This window comes from Ambystoma mexicanum, chromosome 3q, assembly GCF_040938575.1.
Source record: "Ambystoma mexicanum isolate Mex_15411 chromosome 3q, UKY_AmexF1_1, whole genome shotgun sequence".
Taxonomy (NCBI): Eukaryota; Metazoa; Chordata; class Amphibia; order Caudata; family Ambystomatidae; genus Ambystoma; species Ambystoma mexicanum.
Window position 1 is genome coordinate 528,672,736 of NC_090926.1, and position 18,341 is coordinate 528,691,076.

The 18,341-nt window shown below is 41.2% G+C and overlaps 1 protein-coding gene across 6 annotated transcripts in view; it reads left to right on the forward strand.

The window, feature by feature from the left end:
* TENM2 (teneurin transmembrane protein 2) overlaps window positions 1–18,341 on the forward strand; it is a 3,863,575-nt gene that overhangs the window by 597,394 nt on the left and 3,247,840 nt on the right. For 5 of the 6 annotated variants that reach the window (XM_069654289.1, XM_069654288.1, XM_069654292.1 and 2 more), the window contains one exon: window positions 4,732–4,795. The gene's annotated coding sequence lies outside the window, so the exon portion shown is untranslated. Of the gene's footprint in view, window positions 1–4,731; window positions 4,796–10,605; window positions 10,627–18,341 lie in introns of those variants that run through there. The other variant, XM_069654290.1, reaches the window with a different exon arrangement.

Below are 18,341 nucleotides of genomic sequence, written 5' to 3' on the forward strand. Positions count from 1 at the left end.
AATGGTGCCATTAAGCCCCTACCGCCATACTCGTAATGACCCCCAAAATACTGCTGGGATGAGTGAAACTCAGAGATTTACGAATGATGAGTGGGAATCACATTGATACTCCATTCCCTTGACCTAATGAAACCAGTTTGTTTGATTACAGCTTAGACCTTTTATTCCTTATAAAGCACTTGTTGTACCTGCTAGGCTGATCTCATTTCTAGCAGTGGGTAGGATCTGCAAAGTACAACTGTTCAGGAACTATGCATCACCTTCTGGAACTTACGAGGGAACCTAGGCTTACTTGCAGATTATCAACTGAGCCACCACTGCACTGTTTATCCACTGAGATTGATCTCCCGGATTATTCTTCTGCACAATATCATCATCATCCAGGGTCCTTAAGTCATCATCCTATGACAAATATAACTGACCAAACACCCTGCACCTTTAGATGAAAAAACTGTGATAAGAATATATCAGGGGAGGTAAACCCATTGAAGCAAAACAGGGGATCAAGCTATGCAAGACCCCCAAACCTCCTTTTCATATGGGTAAGTGGGACTTAACTGGGAGTGACATCTCTCTTGGGGACAAGGATTCCCATTCCAAAATGGAACTCCCAATACAAATCACCCTGTCTGCATGTATGAAGATGGAAATCACGTGTATATCGCCTGCAACCACGCTATTTAACAACAATCCTTCTATACCTCTCTAGGCTGCAGATAATGCTGAACACATCCTGAACAATTCAAATTGTTCTTGTGACATGTATAAGAAGAGGATGGATTGTAAAGCAAAGGGAGACTCGTACAGAAGAAGTGGGACTACTATACAAAGGCAAGCCTCCATAGTATTGACATTCTGGAGGGGGAGAGCCACAGAGACAGCGTAAACTGGAGGGTGACCAAAACACTAACCGAGCATCTACAGGTTGGCATTCTATCACACCTAGAACCTGAAGTCAGAGCGGGAGCAGAGACGGAAGGATAACCATCTCGTCTGGTGGCGTGACCAAGAAGGATCCATGGTGGTGTGTGAGGCTGCTAACAGATGCCGATATCAGACCATTTGAGGGAGCCTGGTTCCCCGATCCATGTGCATGTCACACCATAGCTGCAGAGATAAAACCCCACAGAAAGCCAACGAGGCTTTGGGAGCCTGAGAAACCTGACGGAAGACATACTGTTACAAGGTAAAAATACTGTGAATAAAAAAGCTACAGAAACTATCCAGGTTATGAGAGCTTGAGAAAGCCAGGTGTGCAAATACTCTCTAAAAGGTTGAGTGAGAGTAATATGAACATTGTGAAGAACCACTGGAAAAGCTGAGGAATCTGAGTGTACAAACACACTATAGAAGGGGAGGGGGTTGAGAGTAACAAGAATATTGTAATTAAAGGCTGGGAAAAGTTATCAAGGGAACCTGAGAGTGGAAAATATGATATACCAAGGAATTGAAAGGAATCCAAAGACTGGGAATCAAACACTGGAGATGACGACTGAATAAATTATTGAGGTTACGGGAGCCTGAGAATCGCAAGCTTGGAAAAATTCTTATAAAAGTGACAAAGAAGGAGATATGAATAATGGAATTAAGGCTAAGAAAGCCAGGACGATTTCAAAACTTTGAACAACCAGGGTGGACCCCACCCTATTTAAAATAATGTGTGCGAAAGAAAATAAACTGTCTGAAGATAGTAGGACTTTGGGGAGTCCCAGTGCCTCAAAGGAGGAAAAGGCAGAAATGTTTTGGTTTTTTTTTTGTTGTTGTGTGTGTTCCCAAGCAATCCTGGAGGAATGCCATTGTTTGCATCAGGAAACAGTGTTGTTTATTAAAAGCAGAGATTGCAAAGCTTAATTTGGTATCAAGACTGCATAGACTATCCTGCTAGAAAAAAGGAACTGGGAAAGACTGAAAACAAGTCCATGATAAACTGGGCAAGAAGAAGCCTTGATGAAGCTATTGTAATAAGCTTCCCCTTTTTCCTTTTTTTTGTTGGGTGTTTTCTATTGTTGTAGGGCCAATTAGCTGGTTTGGATTCAGACTAAAGATCTTTAATTTGGACTTTTGTATCCATCCTTGGTTTTTGTTTTGCCAGGTGGAGAACTTCCCTCATAGAAATAGGGCAAGTTGGGCATGTTTTTATTTTGATTTATCCCTTTTAAACATGACTCACAATCTTCTGAGAGCTTCTTCTGGTATGCCACAGTACCCATTTGAGTATCTTATACGTGTGACAACTGGCACCAATCCTAGTTGGATGCTCTGGTAATTGTCATCAATTACACATCACCATATTTTACCTCAATGTTTTAAGTATACTCTCTGTATCCACACAGATGCCTGTTGCTTGTATTTCTAGACCTTATGCCCTTAAATTTAAGCTTGCTCAAAGTTTTAATACATCAGAAAGTGTAATTGTACTGCCAGAGTACTCCGTATGATGCATGCTCTTCCTCTTTGTGCCATACTGTAGCAGATACAGTACACATGTGCAAAATAAACAAACAAACGGGGGAAAGTGCTGAATATGGCATTGCAAAAAAAAAAAAACGAATAGTAAAAATGACGATCAAGGGGAGCGGAGGTTGCAGGGGTGTCCCCTACCCCCCTTAATTGACATTCCAGGATCTAGTGGGTTGCAGGGGTGTCCACCACATCCCTAAAAAGGACAGCGGGGGACAAATAAAGTTATTAACAAAAAAAATTAAAATTAAAAGGACCCTACGCCGCAGGTTCCCATCCATGTGAGGGAAGGAAACCGCCGTCGCGGGGGGATTGCAGAGGCGGCAGCTATGTTTACTGTCTGAAATGTCTGTGGGAGACAAAACCGAAAGATATTTTTGAAAAAAAAAATGTTGAAAAATATTTCTCCCTCGGCCATTTCGGATTCAATAATTTTACAGTAACCCTGCTGTAAGCCTAGTTCAATAGAGGCTAACCTTTCATTCTGCATATGTTGACTTCCATATAATCCATAGACATCCTGACAGAAAGTGATGGTAAAGTCAACATTGATGTCATATGTGATGGCATATGTCTCGTTATTACCAGTGCATGTTGGCGGTGGACGTTATGGTTGCAGACCTTTCCATAACTGGACCATGTCAATGTATTGTTTTTTTTAAAAAAATATTTTGCACTGAAACCGTAATTACTCTAGAATGAAAGTTTCTCGTTGTAGTTGCATGTTTTTTAAAGTGTAAACTTAACTGTAATGTTCCTTTAACTCAGTTTCACTGAATTTCGATGTTTTTTTAATGATATACCATACTATTTCGATAGTACCCATTCCACATGTCCTAAACCCATGTGTGGTTGCTTCTTTGGCCATGGCATGGCCTTAAGAGATGCCTGAAGCCCTGCCCAGCTGTTGGACGTACCAGATCTGGCATTGCCACAGCTGGTCTGTAGGTCACTGGTCATGGCGTGCAGCTATGCTTGCCAGGGCGTGGCCTAGTGCCATTGATGCACAACACTGTGAAAATGACTAACTTCAAAGATTTAAAAAACATTCCATTGATTAGTTTTATTGGACCCCCAACCGAATTAGCCTTCTCGATGGTTCCTAATTTCGCCCATGCTATTAGCGGTCCACGACGCACGCGGTGGTTGTATAGGCTTTACTTTCCTGCTCTGGGCAGGGAAAACAATCATCTTAATAACAAATGAGCCAGTAGTGACGACATCTTTTTTAAGTTCAGGAGTTAGTCGGAATCATCACGTTCCTATGTAAATTACATCGAAAATAGATGCCCACTGCACTTACAGAGTCGTTGAATTAGAACGGGCTAGTTGAATGTTTCAAAAAAGTGAATTGTTGCATTGCTAAAAATTCCGTGCAGTACTGAAAATGCCCTGCCATCCCCTACTCCAGAAATGATCCCGCTTATTCAGCAGCATTAAGTAACCTGGCCATTACCCCGATCAGGGAATCGTACCCTCGGAAACAAATCGGCGTCCTCGACAAAGTGTACACTTCTCCAAAAATGCTTTGGGAACATATGTTTCCTTTGACCACTCATAAGAAAAGTAAAATGACGTTAGTCTACATGCTAGTCCTTCATGACTTCAAGTAAAGGGAACTACATTGATTACAACGTGAATGCCACAGGCGGGTTCGGTGGGAGTGTGGGCAATTATTGCAGGCAGAAACAAAGAATACCTTCCAGGGGCACAATTGTGCCCTTGACTCAACTCTTCCCTGGCAGCCGAGGGCATAGATGGCTGTGTGGGTGCTACACTAGCCTCATTTGAACTGCGGAGGCGACTCCATAGCTGGCATGTCTTGATTCTCAGACTACAGTTAAGCATTACTCTACACTATTCCTCCCAGTTCGTGTGTTATTTTAATTACACACGTGTATTTCTAACTGCACAAATGGGGTCAAGGACTCAACTGGATTAAGGCCAAATGCATGAACGAAATTAAAATGCGGCTTCTAAATACGTTGTTAGCTGCCATCCCGGAAGAAACATGTTGGTGTGTTTTTCAATGGTTCTTCTGTTCCTCATTTGGGTTACATGTACACATATAGTGTGTGGCTGTTTAGATTCGGGGTGCATGCTAACTTTTTGGACATTTGTTTGACTGCTGTGTTTTGTATCCTGCCATCACTGCTGCATATCATGTTAGATTTTGGAATGCCTCATTGTTTCTTAAGAATGCCATTTAATGGGTTAAGTGAAGGGGAAGTGTAAATTGTCCTTACTCTCTCATTGTATTTTCTGTTCCAGATGGATGCTAACTTCTCTTGAGAATTTGGAAGCACGTCGCTGGAAGTCTTCTGAATTATTTCTGGTGAGTGTGTTTCTTGAAATGTTTTACTTTTCTTCGTATGACAACTTCCATTTCCCACTGGTGTGCTCGACTTGTCAAAACTACAGATGGCTTAGCTGGTCCGTAATGAAGCCAACTCGGTTGTGCTATGCCTGTAAGCTCCTTAAACATGCTTTCTTCACGACATGTAAAACTGGCACCCATAAATCATAGGAAATATGCGTTTATTCGTGAATCTAAACACAAAATAGACACTGTGTCGAGTCTTGTATTTTCTTATGTGTTGTAACTGTATCCATTTGTTTCCTGGAAGCAGGTATCTTGCCCAAAGTACTGATAAAGAAAAAGTGCATATAGCATTAGTTTCTAGGAATGGAACACAGTGTGTGCCATGTTATCGCTCTAAGGTCTGCAACCTTAAAATGCGCAGATATTTTGAACTGGCTATGCTGGTTGGGGCTGATGGGAGTTGTAGTCCAACACATCTTAAAAGCCATAGGTTGCAGGCGCCTGCTCTATGTGGTCTACTTAGTTTGCCATAGAAATGCATTATACAAAGCATGTCAGCACCAAAAGTACCTTTGAAGGAAACGTTTCGTTATAAGCAATTGCAGTTCTATAAAGTGCATTTTGACATGAGATGTTCTAATTTCTTTCTTTTATTACATCTTTGCTGTCGTATATAGTATTTTAATCAACTATGTTTACTGCAAACAATGGTCTTTTCAACTCTTTTAGTTCATAAGACCTACATGCGTCTGTGTGTTTGTCTGTGATATCTGTATGTATATGTGTGTGTGAAAATTCTTGGATGAAAAAACTGTTAAGATAAAGTTCTACAACATCCATGAAATTCGGTGAAGAAACGTTAGTTGAAGTGACGTTAAGGTGTCCATTTAATATAATAATAACTCTGAAATTCAGCAGGTATTGGAAGCTTTGCAATTTTGACTATGAACCCATTCTGCAGACCCTGAGAACACTGATGACATCACAAATGTCATCACTGATGACAGCACATATGGCATCACTTATAAAGGACCAAACCTAGAAGTTTCTTAGTGTACTCCCTTACACCTTCTCCTGATGTACTTCCTGGGTTTCTTCAAAGATGGACACTGCTGACATTTCCCCTCCATTTGTGGCATCCATACCCCTCTTCCACCCCTTGCACATGAAAAGGAGCACCAGGATTCCACACTTTGCATTCCTACACCTACCCACTCTCCAGCTCTCTTGCCTTCCTTCGCCCACATCAATCTCACAACCTCTCCTCCTTCTTAACCATAGCACCTGATGAGGTCTCTAAAGTTGTCCGCTCTATGAAGGTCTCATCCAAACAGGTGCTCCCCTGCTCTTCCATTATGATCAAGGGCAACATCTCCTCTCTAGTCTGGCTCTTGATGATCTCTATAACCACTCCTTTGCCTCACTCTCTATCCCTCAAGCACTCCCTTTGCACCCTCTCCAAAAAAGCAATCTGCTGACCCTTCCTGCCCAGTTAATTACCATCCCATCTCTACCACCCCCCCACCTGGGATAACTCTTGGAAACGTTGGACTCCACCCAACTGATCTGTTATACTGTACTTGCTGGTTGCCTCCACGACCATCAATCTGGATTCCGGGTATCCAGGGGCATGGAATCTGCACTTCTAAACACCCATGAAGATCTGTTTGCTAATCTTGACTCAAACCCTCCTTCTTCTCCGATTCTCTCCAGTATCTCCTCTGTCTTCGACATGGTCAATCATTCCATCCTCATAACAATGATCTGTGACACCCTTGGCATCACAGACCGGGTACTAGACTGGTTGACCTCCTTCCTTACTAACCGCGCTTTGCAGGTGTCACTGGGCCCTTTCTCCTTTACCACCTCGCTCTCCACGTGCAGCGTCCACCTGGGCCCTATCCTGTCCCAATGGCTTTTCAATAACTACCTCGCCCCTCTTGCCCACCTTATCTCCTCACTTCCAGTGCTATGCTGATGAAACTCAACTTTCCTTCAAACTTCCCTCTACTACCTCCACCTCCTCCCTCACCCTCATTACCAATAGTCCGGCTGCTATCTAGGCTTGGTGTGCTGCCAATGACCTCTGGCTCAATGCCAGTAAGACTGAAATCCTTCTTATTGGGACACCTGCACCCTGTTTCCCTCCTGCCCTATGGCAACCCTCCTTGGGCCTCCTACCCTCACCATTCATTGAGGCCAACAATCTCATAGTCATCTTCGATTCATCTCTCTTTTTCACACCTCACATCTTGGACAATGCCAAGAAGTCCCACTTCCAGCTTCATCTCCTGGGAGGCATTCTTCCTTTCCTCACCATTCCACAGAAGTTCAATTTCTCCAGAGTTCTGGCTGTCTCCCGGCTGGACTACTGCAACAGCATCTTCCTCAATATGCCTCTTTCCCCCCTCTACCCCATTCAACGAATCCAGAATAGGACAACTTATCATTGGCCTTAAACCCAGGGATCGCATCTCTCCAGCCATAAAATCTCTCCACTGGGTCCCGGGTGGCTATGAGGAACAAATTCAAGACCCTCTGCATAATCAACAAGGCTTTCTGGGGCCTGGGACCACGAAATCTCCAACTCTCTCTCCCCAAATTCCTCACTGATCAAGCCCTCTGCTCTTCTAGCACAAACTTTCTGCTGATGAAAAGCTTCTCCAAGCAGAGAGTTTGGGGCAGTTCTCTCTCCTCAGCTGGTGCCTCTCTCTGGAACAGCCTCCCTGCCCCTCTCAGATTTGAGCCGAACCTCTTTAATTTCCAGAAACTGCTCAAAGCTCTTCTTTTGTCTTCCTCCTTCCCTCTCACCCTCCCCTGCTACCCACCTCACTGCCGCTGAGACTGGCGGCCAGGTCCTCATGAGTCTAACAGGTAATCAGGCCCTCTGCCCAGTTGACACCAGCACCCTCAGCACTTCCCTATGGACCCCTCTCAGACTGAGTTGCACCTTCTTGGGACACCTTCACCCCTGCACTTAGCCAGTGGTCCCTCCTGGAAGCCCTTGGTACTCTCCCTCCTCGACCGACTCTAGCAATTGCCCTTCCTTTTCCCTCCTCACCCTTCACCCTCTCTTCTCTCCCCCCTGCACTTGCTCATCTGAATCACACAAGGCTAGAAGGACCGTTATTGTTTGATTACCTACTGTTTTTTACTATTGTTTACTACTTTCCTGTTCCCTCCCCATTTTTGCCTTGTGGTGGCTGGAAACACGATTGGGTTGTATAGGCGCCTATCAAATGCACTATGAACAAAATAATATAAAAAATGAGGGGAGTGTGAGTGTCCTGCTGAGCAAGTCACCTAGCTCAATTTTTACGGTCTTGGTCCACTTCTATGTAAAATTTGGACGTAGGCCCTAATTTACACAGTGTTTTCCAGTGGGGTTTTACGATTATAAAACGCTTCTGTAAACTAGGCCCAAGTATATGAAGAACTTGCCAAGCGTCCTGTTATGCTGCCCTGTGTTCCCACTCAGTGGTGCTTCCTATGTTCTTTCCCTGTTTTCTAACTACTTTTGGGACCTCTCTGTTTTTCTACTCTTGTGTTGCTTTTGCATGTTACATTTGGTGTCCTTGATTCCTATGTTCCTTCATCCTCTGCCAATTTCCTGGATTATCTCTGGAGTATTCCTTTTAAATAGCTATTGCTTGTCTTGATCCGTGTGCTTATGCCCTTATTATAGAGAAGGTTACTGCTACAAAAAGGACTCAACTATTTTTGTTTGTCAATGCCTACATATCTTTCCCTGGTTTCGATGTCATTACCGACCTAAATTCAACAAAATGCCAGGGATAGCAAAATAAAATTGACATTATTTCCCCAATGACACCACAGGCAGGGACCTCACAGAACCTTTGACCTTAGTGGCATTACATTAATTGACATCTCATAATGTAAGGAACCACAATAAGTGTAAGATTCATAAAATGATACTGATAATACAGCAACAAAAAGATTATTTAAATTATCAACCTCATTGCACAGCCATGATATTATACATTTCATTAAAATATTTTATTTTGGTTTGTATAACAATTCTAATATCAAAGGCATTTCAAAGTGATGTGTGGATTGTTGGGGGAGGGAATGTAAGTGTATGTGAGTCGATGATCCATATTATGTCACTGACCAATTTATCTTCCGAAGATCTAATTAATGTTTTATGACCCGATTGATGTCTGATGTTAAAAGGGAGATATATCAGGGCTTGAGTATGATTACTTATTAAAAAATCTGTTCCCTCTATGCAATGACTATCGAGTCTACTCTCTGAAAAATAAGTTCATAAATGGTCATTGTCTTCTGAACACCTCCATTATTAATCAACAGCCTTTTATTCAACAACTGTATAAAACACTTAAAACAAAATGAAACTCCCATTAAACCTAGGATAGGACAATATAGCCTTATCCTGGATACATGTATAATCATAGTATTTCTCACAACCTAGCCTCGAGCTTAAATGTCGTTCAATCTCCTAACAGAACATTCTGTTCATATTAACACACATTTTAAATATGTTGTCAACTCGTGTTTCGGTCCTCTTTGTGTTTATTAAATCTAGCTCTAATTAATGGGAACCTTCATTAGGATGAGACAAAACGTGGCACAATATAAATATTCCAATGTCTACAAAATACACCATGTATGTCTGTGGATTTAAAAGAAAGGTGAAAAATAATTCAAGTGTGTGCAGGCAGCTACATGGACCTAGGCGATAATGATGGATTAATCGCATCAGGAAAATAAGAGAGCCTAAATAAGCATCTTAATTGTGGCAATATGTTCTCAATAAGTGTACAATGTATGCATATTAATAAATCTGCATAATGGTGTACCCATATAAATACATTACTCACCTATGTTCTCAAATGCCAACCTGTGTTATTTGTTGGTGATTCACAGCTTTGCACGTCTTCTCTAGCAGCATTTATGGTAGGAGGCCAACAAAACCCATTGTAAAATGGTCACAAATAAAATACATGAATGAGCCAATAATATAATGTATTATATTTTGAGGACATACCTTCCTTGATGTTTTAGTTCCAAGGCACAGTAGAATGTTTTAATGTGGTGGTAACATGCAATGCGCTATTTGTAAATAGTCAGACCCCAACTTGCCTTGTGGGAAGAATATAATAGCGTAACAAGTTCTCTCTAGTTGTGTGTTTAGGTGCTGCATGTGTGGATGGACAGTGCCACGATAACTCTGACAAAGCAATTAATTTTCAACAATTTGTAAAACCTGGGTGGGTGCTCAGGTTCTGCTTTTGTTATCGATGACTACCAAAACACTCACTGGAGCATGAAATTCAAGTCAGCGTCAGCCAAATTGGGATTAACATTGGCTGACGTTTGTTTAAACATTTTGCCATCCGTTATAAAAGCAAGGATTTTGTATTGGGGCAATATGTTATATTGATTGCATTGTTTAAAAAAAAAGAATACACTACAGTGATGCATGCTTCGATCAAAATACCTGTGTCTCCAACTGTGTCATTGTATGAAAAACATTGTGGACTATATTATGATGGTACTTACATAATACAAAGACATTATTCATATATTTCAAATGCATGAATTAGCAATATAAGCATCACATTTCATGTTGTCATGGTTGCCCCTAATAAATTAACTTCATCCCTATAGTATTATAATATGTTTTACACAAAAACAACATCACTCTTAAGGACTGCTTCGATTCTCCCCCTCTCACAACAGGTGGGCATCACTCAGCAAGATTGGGTTAACTTCCCTTCACAGAATAGTTTACCTTCTTTCTGTATTTTGACCTGTAGTCTGTATTTCAAATTGAAGGCGGCCAGGGACACAAATTCCAGGTAGGCCTCTCTTTCAGTGTACTTCTTGTAATCCAAAATGGGTTCAAAAGAAAAACAATCTTTTCTGTTGCCCTTTCTGATATTGCCAATTCTCCTGTCCCTCCTTCATCCAATCAGACTGTTAGTCAGTGAGTGAATTCCTCCCCTCTGAATCTATGGGTTTTAACTTTTATAGAGCAGACACCACTCCCTTTTCTATTGTGTATACTTTCTCTAATCTAATTGGTTCTTTTTTGTGATTGGGGAGTGTTGCTAAAGTGACATCACACTAAATCAACCCCTCATTGTTGTTGGGCATATTAATGAGGTCAGTCTGATGGGAGTAACATCCAAACCTCTTTTTCCTCCCATTTGATGTGATGCCATTTTAGAGATTTCTGCGTTACACATTTGCAATTTTTTCATATTCCTCACATGTAAGCATGTTGCTAATTGGTTTATTAGATTACCCTCACTTAGGCGAATCACATGTTGTGGTGTTCCTCTTGACGCAATTCATGGTGGATGAATTTGAGCTTTTTACTCACTACCACTTTTAAACAAAACATGTTGTTCCATCGCAAAGTAACAGCCTCACTGGCATGGATGCTAGGATATCTCAATCACTTGTGTGCACCATTGCTGTTCCTAGATTCTAATTGTACAATTGACCAATAAATAAATAAATACATTTGCCAAATGTTATGCTAAAGGTACTTATACCGTGTACTGTCGCCACCTGCATGGTTTCTTGGCACTCCATGTAACAATTAAACAATTAATAAATATTAAAAACCTTTTACGTTCATCTGATAGAGACTTTCTGGCAGCTCTATGCCCTCCATTTTAAATGTTTGAAGCTAAATATGATTACATATGCAACATGTAAGTGGTGTTTTTTTTTCCAAAATATTACAAGACATCCCCAGTTCTGGGTAATTTAGAATGTGGGACTCTGAGGGATTGGGTGACAGAAGATGTGTGAGGGGGTGAGGAGTTCTTATTGAAGCAGTTCTCACCAGCATTGTTAGAAAGTGATTTCTTTTGCAGACTGGAGACAAAACATTTCTCACACAGTACTTGTGGGGAAACCTGGCAGTTTTCAGAACTGTGCATAGAACGAAAAACTGTCAAAGAACATTGAGAAATATGAAACAAAATTACAAAAGACAACAAGTTTGATTCATAAATGTGGATTTTCTCTGTACTGTGCTGCAGGAGAGGTTTTAGAAACGAAAAGGAAAAAACCTAAATAATATAATCATGCTAAAAGTGAAAAACACATGCATTTTAATCAAGTAGCAGGAAACCGAAACATGCTTTTAAAGGCAGTATTCACTAATGTGTCCCAAAGTATACAGTTCCCATGACCCTTGCAACATGGATGCTGCTGGGCAGAGTTTTCCGCAAGATGTACTGGTTGTGTATGATTTAGCTGCTTCTTGACACCAGGTCCCATCTCTTAAATATATATCTCTGTAAACCATTACCTAACTAGACTAAAAAAAAGAAATGTCCTAATTTTCCCGAAAGTCTGCTCTCATGCAAATGGTGGAAATCGCATGTGGTCATTTACACGATTGTTTTACTAAATCGTACACATTTCCAAATTGAACCAGTAGAATGTGTTGAATGTTTCCTAGCCCGGTAGCAGATATATTTAAAATTTAAATTGCTTTATATATTGTTGGTCTACATCAGGGTTCTCCAACCTTATGTCAGCAAAAGCTACTTGTAGTTAATAGGCAAAAGGAGGGAGCTACTGCAGTGGTGCTGTCCATGAGAATGAGAATGTCCATGTATGAGAATTTGCACCACAAGCTTTTTGGGGTGGTATATTTTCTCTTTATATAGAAAAAGGAATATAGTATTCATTTACCATTATATTATTGACAGCATCATTATGTCTTTATTAATTAGTAGTCGCCTAAAAATGTTCAAGTATATCAGAATGTAGGAAACCAATCGAGCCATTCAACATGAATGCTGAAACTGTGTGCTGTCCACCAGTGCTCAGAAATCTGGTGTGTAGCTTGAAAAACCAACAGCAGTCCGATGCTGTCAGAAGAGAAACAAGTTTTGATTTCAGCAGGTTCATGACTGATAAAGGCAGAATTTCAAAGATAGGCAATTACATAGGCTGATAGTGCAGATACCCTCCTTGCCATAGAGTTTGTACCTAACTGCACACCTGACATGGCAGACATAAATTCAGGACAGTTATTAAATTCTCTTACAAAAGACTTAGCCACACAGTCACTGCAACCTTCACAATGGCACCATCTGTACAAGTGCATGAGTTTCCATCAAATTAGCAACGTTGAAGTATGCGTCTGTAACAGCATTCAGATTGCAGTGTTTAATTTACCTACCTTTTAGGATTGCTTAAAATGTGAATATTATTGCAAAATACCTCTCAACATTTTCTCACTGTAACTAGTGCACCGCAGATTAATGATGTACATGTTCTTTTTACGCTGGAAGTAAAACATTGGTTACCCACTCTGGATGGAAATGGTACATCTTGTGTCTTTTGTTGGACAGTGTGTCTGCACCTGCATCAAAGATTTCAACAAGAGGACTTAATTCATTTATTTTGGGGCTGCATGTGCAAAAACAATCTGAGGAGTATTTCAATCAATGTGTTATACAGTTTTAAAAACATTCAACACATGCCACGTTCTGCTTTGTCAAAGATAAAATCCAATGCCAGTTTAGCATATACCCAATTCATGCAAATTGCCGACATGCCAGGTCACAGAATGCAGCCAAGGAAAAGTAAGCCAAAGCATGCTTTGTAGACTAACCTTAAACGATTTATGTCAAAATAATTAGCAAGGTTGAAAAAATGGACATGTGGAAAAAACTGTAAATCACAGGGCTAAAAAAAACATTCAGTTTTATAGCAATGACTTAAAACATTCACAAATCATACACCATCCCAACCAGACAATCTATGAATCGTTATATTAACATTTTGAGAAAAGAGAGTATGGTCGTATTGAGGGGGAACATATTCATAATGAATGGTCTGCCCTTTATAAAGGAGGAAGTATTCCAGAGAACAGCTCACAGGATTGCTGTCTCTACTTGCAGGAATCGTGCAGGTCATTCTAGTGCACAGCTCTCTTTTACATATTGAGGGCTTCAGCATCGCAAACATGGTATAAAATTACAATTTTGACATATTGTTTGCAAGCCATCAGCTTGTGTTTTACAGTGAGCGTGCCAACAGAGTTTCGGCATATCTTGCGTACTGTAAGGCATTTAGTCGATTGTTCCATGTTGGAGAACTACTTGTAAATTGTATGGTGGTTTGCCCAATTTTTAGCAAAAACCTACATTTTACCGTTTCAGCCCAGTATTTCAAGGCTGACACTCTCCAGTCAGAATTTGAACATATGAATAGAGGTTCCTCACAGATCTCTGTAAATCTCCTGGTTTGTGTACATGGTCAAAGCGTCTCACCCTATTAATTGTAATTTTTGTCCCATCCCATCGCTCTCCTCAGTATTCTCTCCATGCATTCACCACCCTATTTTATACAGTGCTATGTTAGTAAATAGGTTTAGTCTATATTAATCCTATACAAGATATCACTTTTCTCACCAAACTAATTCATACTGTTGTTTCATAAAATATAGGAGCTCTCAAATCATGTTTTTTAGGTCCTGGCATTGATAGCACGTCTTTGTCTGAACACGGGGGGTGGGGTGGGGACCGGGTGGTTACATTCAAGCGAGATGGGAAACAGTTGAATAACAATCTGAATAACTTGCTCACAATGGAATCTAGGTCAGAATTTGTAATTATGTGCCAGCTAGAAAAGTTTCTACACTTTCTATGGGAATTGGATAGATCAGAGTCAATTGGGTAAAATAAGGTTCCTAGGCATAAATACAAGTTTAACTATACGATCTTGCTACAGAAGAGGGAACCGAGAAAACACCCTAGAGCCCTGAGTAGGGATGCCATAAATAGGAAGGCTTTCTTAAGGGAAAAAAACATGGTATAAAATTACAATGTTGACCTATTGCTTGCAAGCCATCAGCAAGTGTTTTACAGTGACCGTGGCAGCAGGGTTTCGACATATCTTGCGTACTGTAAGGCATTTATTCAATTGTTCCATGTTGGTTGACTACTTGTAAAATGTATGGTGGTTTGCCCAATTTTTAGCAAAATCCCACATTTTACCATTTCAGCGCAGTATTTAAAGGCTGAAAATCTCCAGTAGGGATGCCATAAATAGGAAGGCTTTCTTAAGGGAAAAAGAATCCTGACTAGGGAGTATCGAAACTGGCCCAAGGACCAGCGATACCTAAAATACCAACATCATGGTGAACTAAGGTTAGAAACTCTAATTACAAAAATACTCAGGATCTCCCAATTCTCATCTGAAGCCAATTGTGTATCAGAGCACCTATGGACAGGTCACTCCCACTCTCTATTTGGGAAGATTTCCTGTGACATAATGGCTCTGGACCCTGACCTCCCCTGGTCTCAGTGTGTCTCCCTTGAGGTGGTCTGGGAATTCATTATTAAAGCTTCTAGTTCCAGACCCACAGGACATAATGGGTTGTCAAACTCCATCTTAAAAGCTTATGTTGACTCCTGGTGTTTGACACTGTACCTTCCCTTTAAGAATTGTATTGACAGAAGGCAGTGTCCCGAAAGTTGGAGGTCTGGTGTCATAATCCCCATTTTCAAGACGGGCGATCGAGCAGATCCCCACAACTACTGCCTGATTGCCCTTCTGGATGCAGACAGTAAAATCTTAGCAGGGGCGGTACTTGGAGAGTTGGGCAGGGGCACAGGAATATTAGACAGGGCTCAGATTGGCTTCCACTGTGGTAATTCTACAACTGTCAATGGGCTGGTGGTGAATACACTCAGGGATAGTGAGTGGCTGGCAGGGAACACCCAGGTTATGTGGACCTGGAGGATTTGAGTAAGGTCTTTGACACTGTCAACAGAAATAGTCTATGGCAAAAGTTGAAGTCCTGGGGTATTCCGTTGGGCCGGTTAGCTATCTTGGTCTATTTACATCAGAATACCCTGATCCAAGTCTGACTTAACAGTGGGGGGATCTCTCAAAGCCCATCTCTACAGAGAGAGGAATATGGCAAGGGTGCATCCTTACTCCCCTACAATTAATTCTATACTTGGCCGATTTGAAGAACACACTTGATAAACTTACACTAGCTGGTCCAAAAAACTGGAGGGCAGAGAATAAGCTGCATCAAATATTCAGATGGCGTGCTGCTTATTGACTATACCCCTACGGGTTTACAACAACTATTGGGTGCAATGAGCATTTACAAATCTGCTAACGATCTGGCAGTCAATCCCGAGAAGACCACCATCATGAGAATTTGTATTGGGAAAAACAAAACAGTACAAGAAATAGGGGATAGGGGTGCACAGATCAGGGTAATGACTCATTCAGAGTTTATTATTTTCTTGGGCATTCATCTAGTGCACATTCAAAGAGTATATAGTGGTTAATTCAGGTGCAGTTGGGCAAAGTCACAAGGCCACTTGGGGCAAAAAAACACATGAAACCAGAACCATGTATTGCTACACAGTGGACCCAAATGCACTCCAAAGGGAATCAATGTCCCACATACAATTTGTTATTACATATATGTCTCTTTTGCCAAAATGGCTGGCAGGTAGACTTAGTATTTCTCTCTCTATCACCATTGTAATCACTCTACTGGTTGATAATCCTCATTCAAGAAATTCAATCCCAATATGGAGTGGAAAATATATGAAAATTAAATTTTTATTGCAAATCACACATAGTTTCCAATGTTATTAATGACAACAATGACATTTTTCATGTGCATGTTATACAGGTGTAACAAAACCAACCAACTCCAATGGTCGGGTATAAAAAATAAACAGACAGCATGCCCAAACTTCGGGCGAGGTATCAACAGACTTGAATATTCATAGGATTTCACATAGTCAGTCTCTTGAAGTAACTCATGTGTCCAAAGAAAACGCCCCTTCTGGGTGTCAAACTAACCAACGCGTTTCGGATCATAGGTACATGTTCAGGGTTAGAGCTTCAATGTTCCTAATCAGAAAAATCACTTTCTTTGTGTGGACCCCATAGGGCAATGAGAATAAACAGCTATTAGGGATAAGAGCATGAATATATCTGAAGTGTAAGGTAAATAAAGTGTTAGGTAAGTAGTCAAAGCAATTAACCTCTTCAATAATGTAGTAAGGGCCACGTAGCGAACCCAGTATTCCAGCAAACTTCCTGAGTGATTAGGCAACAGTAGAGTGCGGTCTGGTAGAACCCTAAAAAAGGCGAGATAACTCCATTGAACTTAGTGGAAGCATAGGGGGTAATTCCCATATCTAATCCACACCATTCAACTATCTCATTAAAATTGTGACCCTGGTTCTAAGTAGGCCGGGTGATTGGTATAATAATAATTTGGCATTTATATAGTGCTGCAAACCCTCAGGTATCTGAGCGCTGCTTATTATTACCGGATGTCAAAGCGAGCGCTCTACTCGCTGTGCCACTTGACCGGCACAGTATAGTGAAGTTATAGCTTTTACAAAAGTGTCCCTGAGTGAATCTGAAGAGCTCTGCAGAAATGCCATCAGAATGGCGTGAGTCTCTAATTTCACATAATCTAAAGAGTCATCATTTACATAACACTGGAAAGAAAATGGAACAAGTAGCCAAGCCGGCAACCTGTATGTTTCTGATTGATTCAATGTGTGGAGTAAGGGTACGTGATTCTTACCGGCTTCCTGGAGCTAGTGGAACGACCCAGCCGTGGCAAGAAGCATGGTCCAAGTGAGTAGTGTATTATTTGTTGCCGTGGCTACCCGCGCATGCGTGCCAGGAGCCCTGACTACCGCCATCTTGGTAGGGGAATGACGCAAAGTGTGGTTACCTGGACAACCAGAGTTGGTTCCCAGAACCAAGGTTCCTACCGTTCATGACTGTATCAAGCCCTGTCTGGTGCGGACAGATGGATTTGGGTAGACACCCATGGTCAGGTCAGTGTGAAGCGAGCTGTTTGATCTTATAAGGGAAGATTGACAAAATTCGAATTGGGTTTAGTGAATGTTCTAGGAGCACGAGCAGGATAACTAAAATAACGAGAAAACCATGAGCTGCTCTGCAAAATTAGCCTCAGATCCCTCCGTAATGATGACCACTTCATAAAGAAAGTGACTAAAGCCTGACGGCTACAGAAAAAACGGCTAATCCACAGCCGTAGACGCGCATGGGGGCACTACCATGGTTCAATAGAATCCACAGGGTGCCCCCATGTCGCGTCTGAGTCATGTCTCTAGTCAATAATCACAGGAGAAGAAATCGCCTCCGTGTCTCACTAAATGTGGTCTCTAACGTACATGCTTGATTCACCTAATACACTATTTTGGATAAACTGTAGTATTAGAACCGTGCTAGATTTGTGTCAGGGTGGGAATCTAAATGTTCTAAAATGCAACCAAAAACTGTACCATATAGTTGGTTTATGCAGGGTAAGACAATCTCACCAGTAGTTGAATCAACATATTTGGGCTTCAAGTTGGCAGCGTTTCCTAATAAGGGTCTTGTGAAAGACTGGCTGAAAGCCAAAATTGACCATTTAGCTGCCCAAATGAAAATTATTAAAACCAACTACTGCCGCTTCTCCCTGATCACTTTAATAAAATTGTACAAGGGGAACATTATTCCAACCTTACTATACGGGATG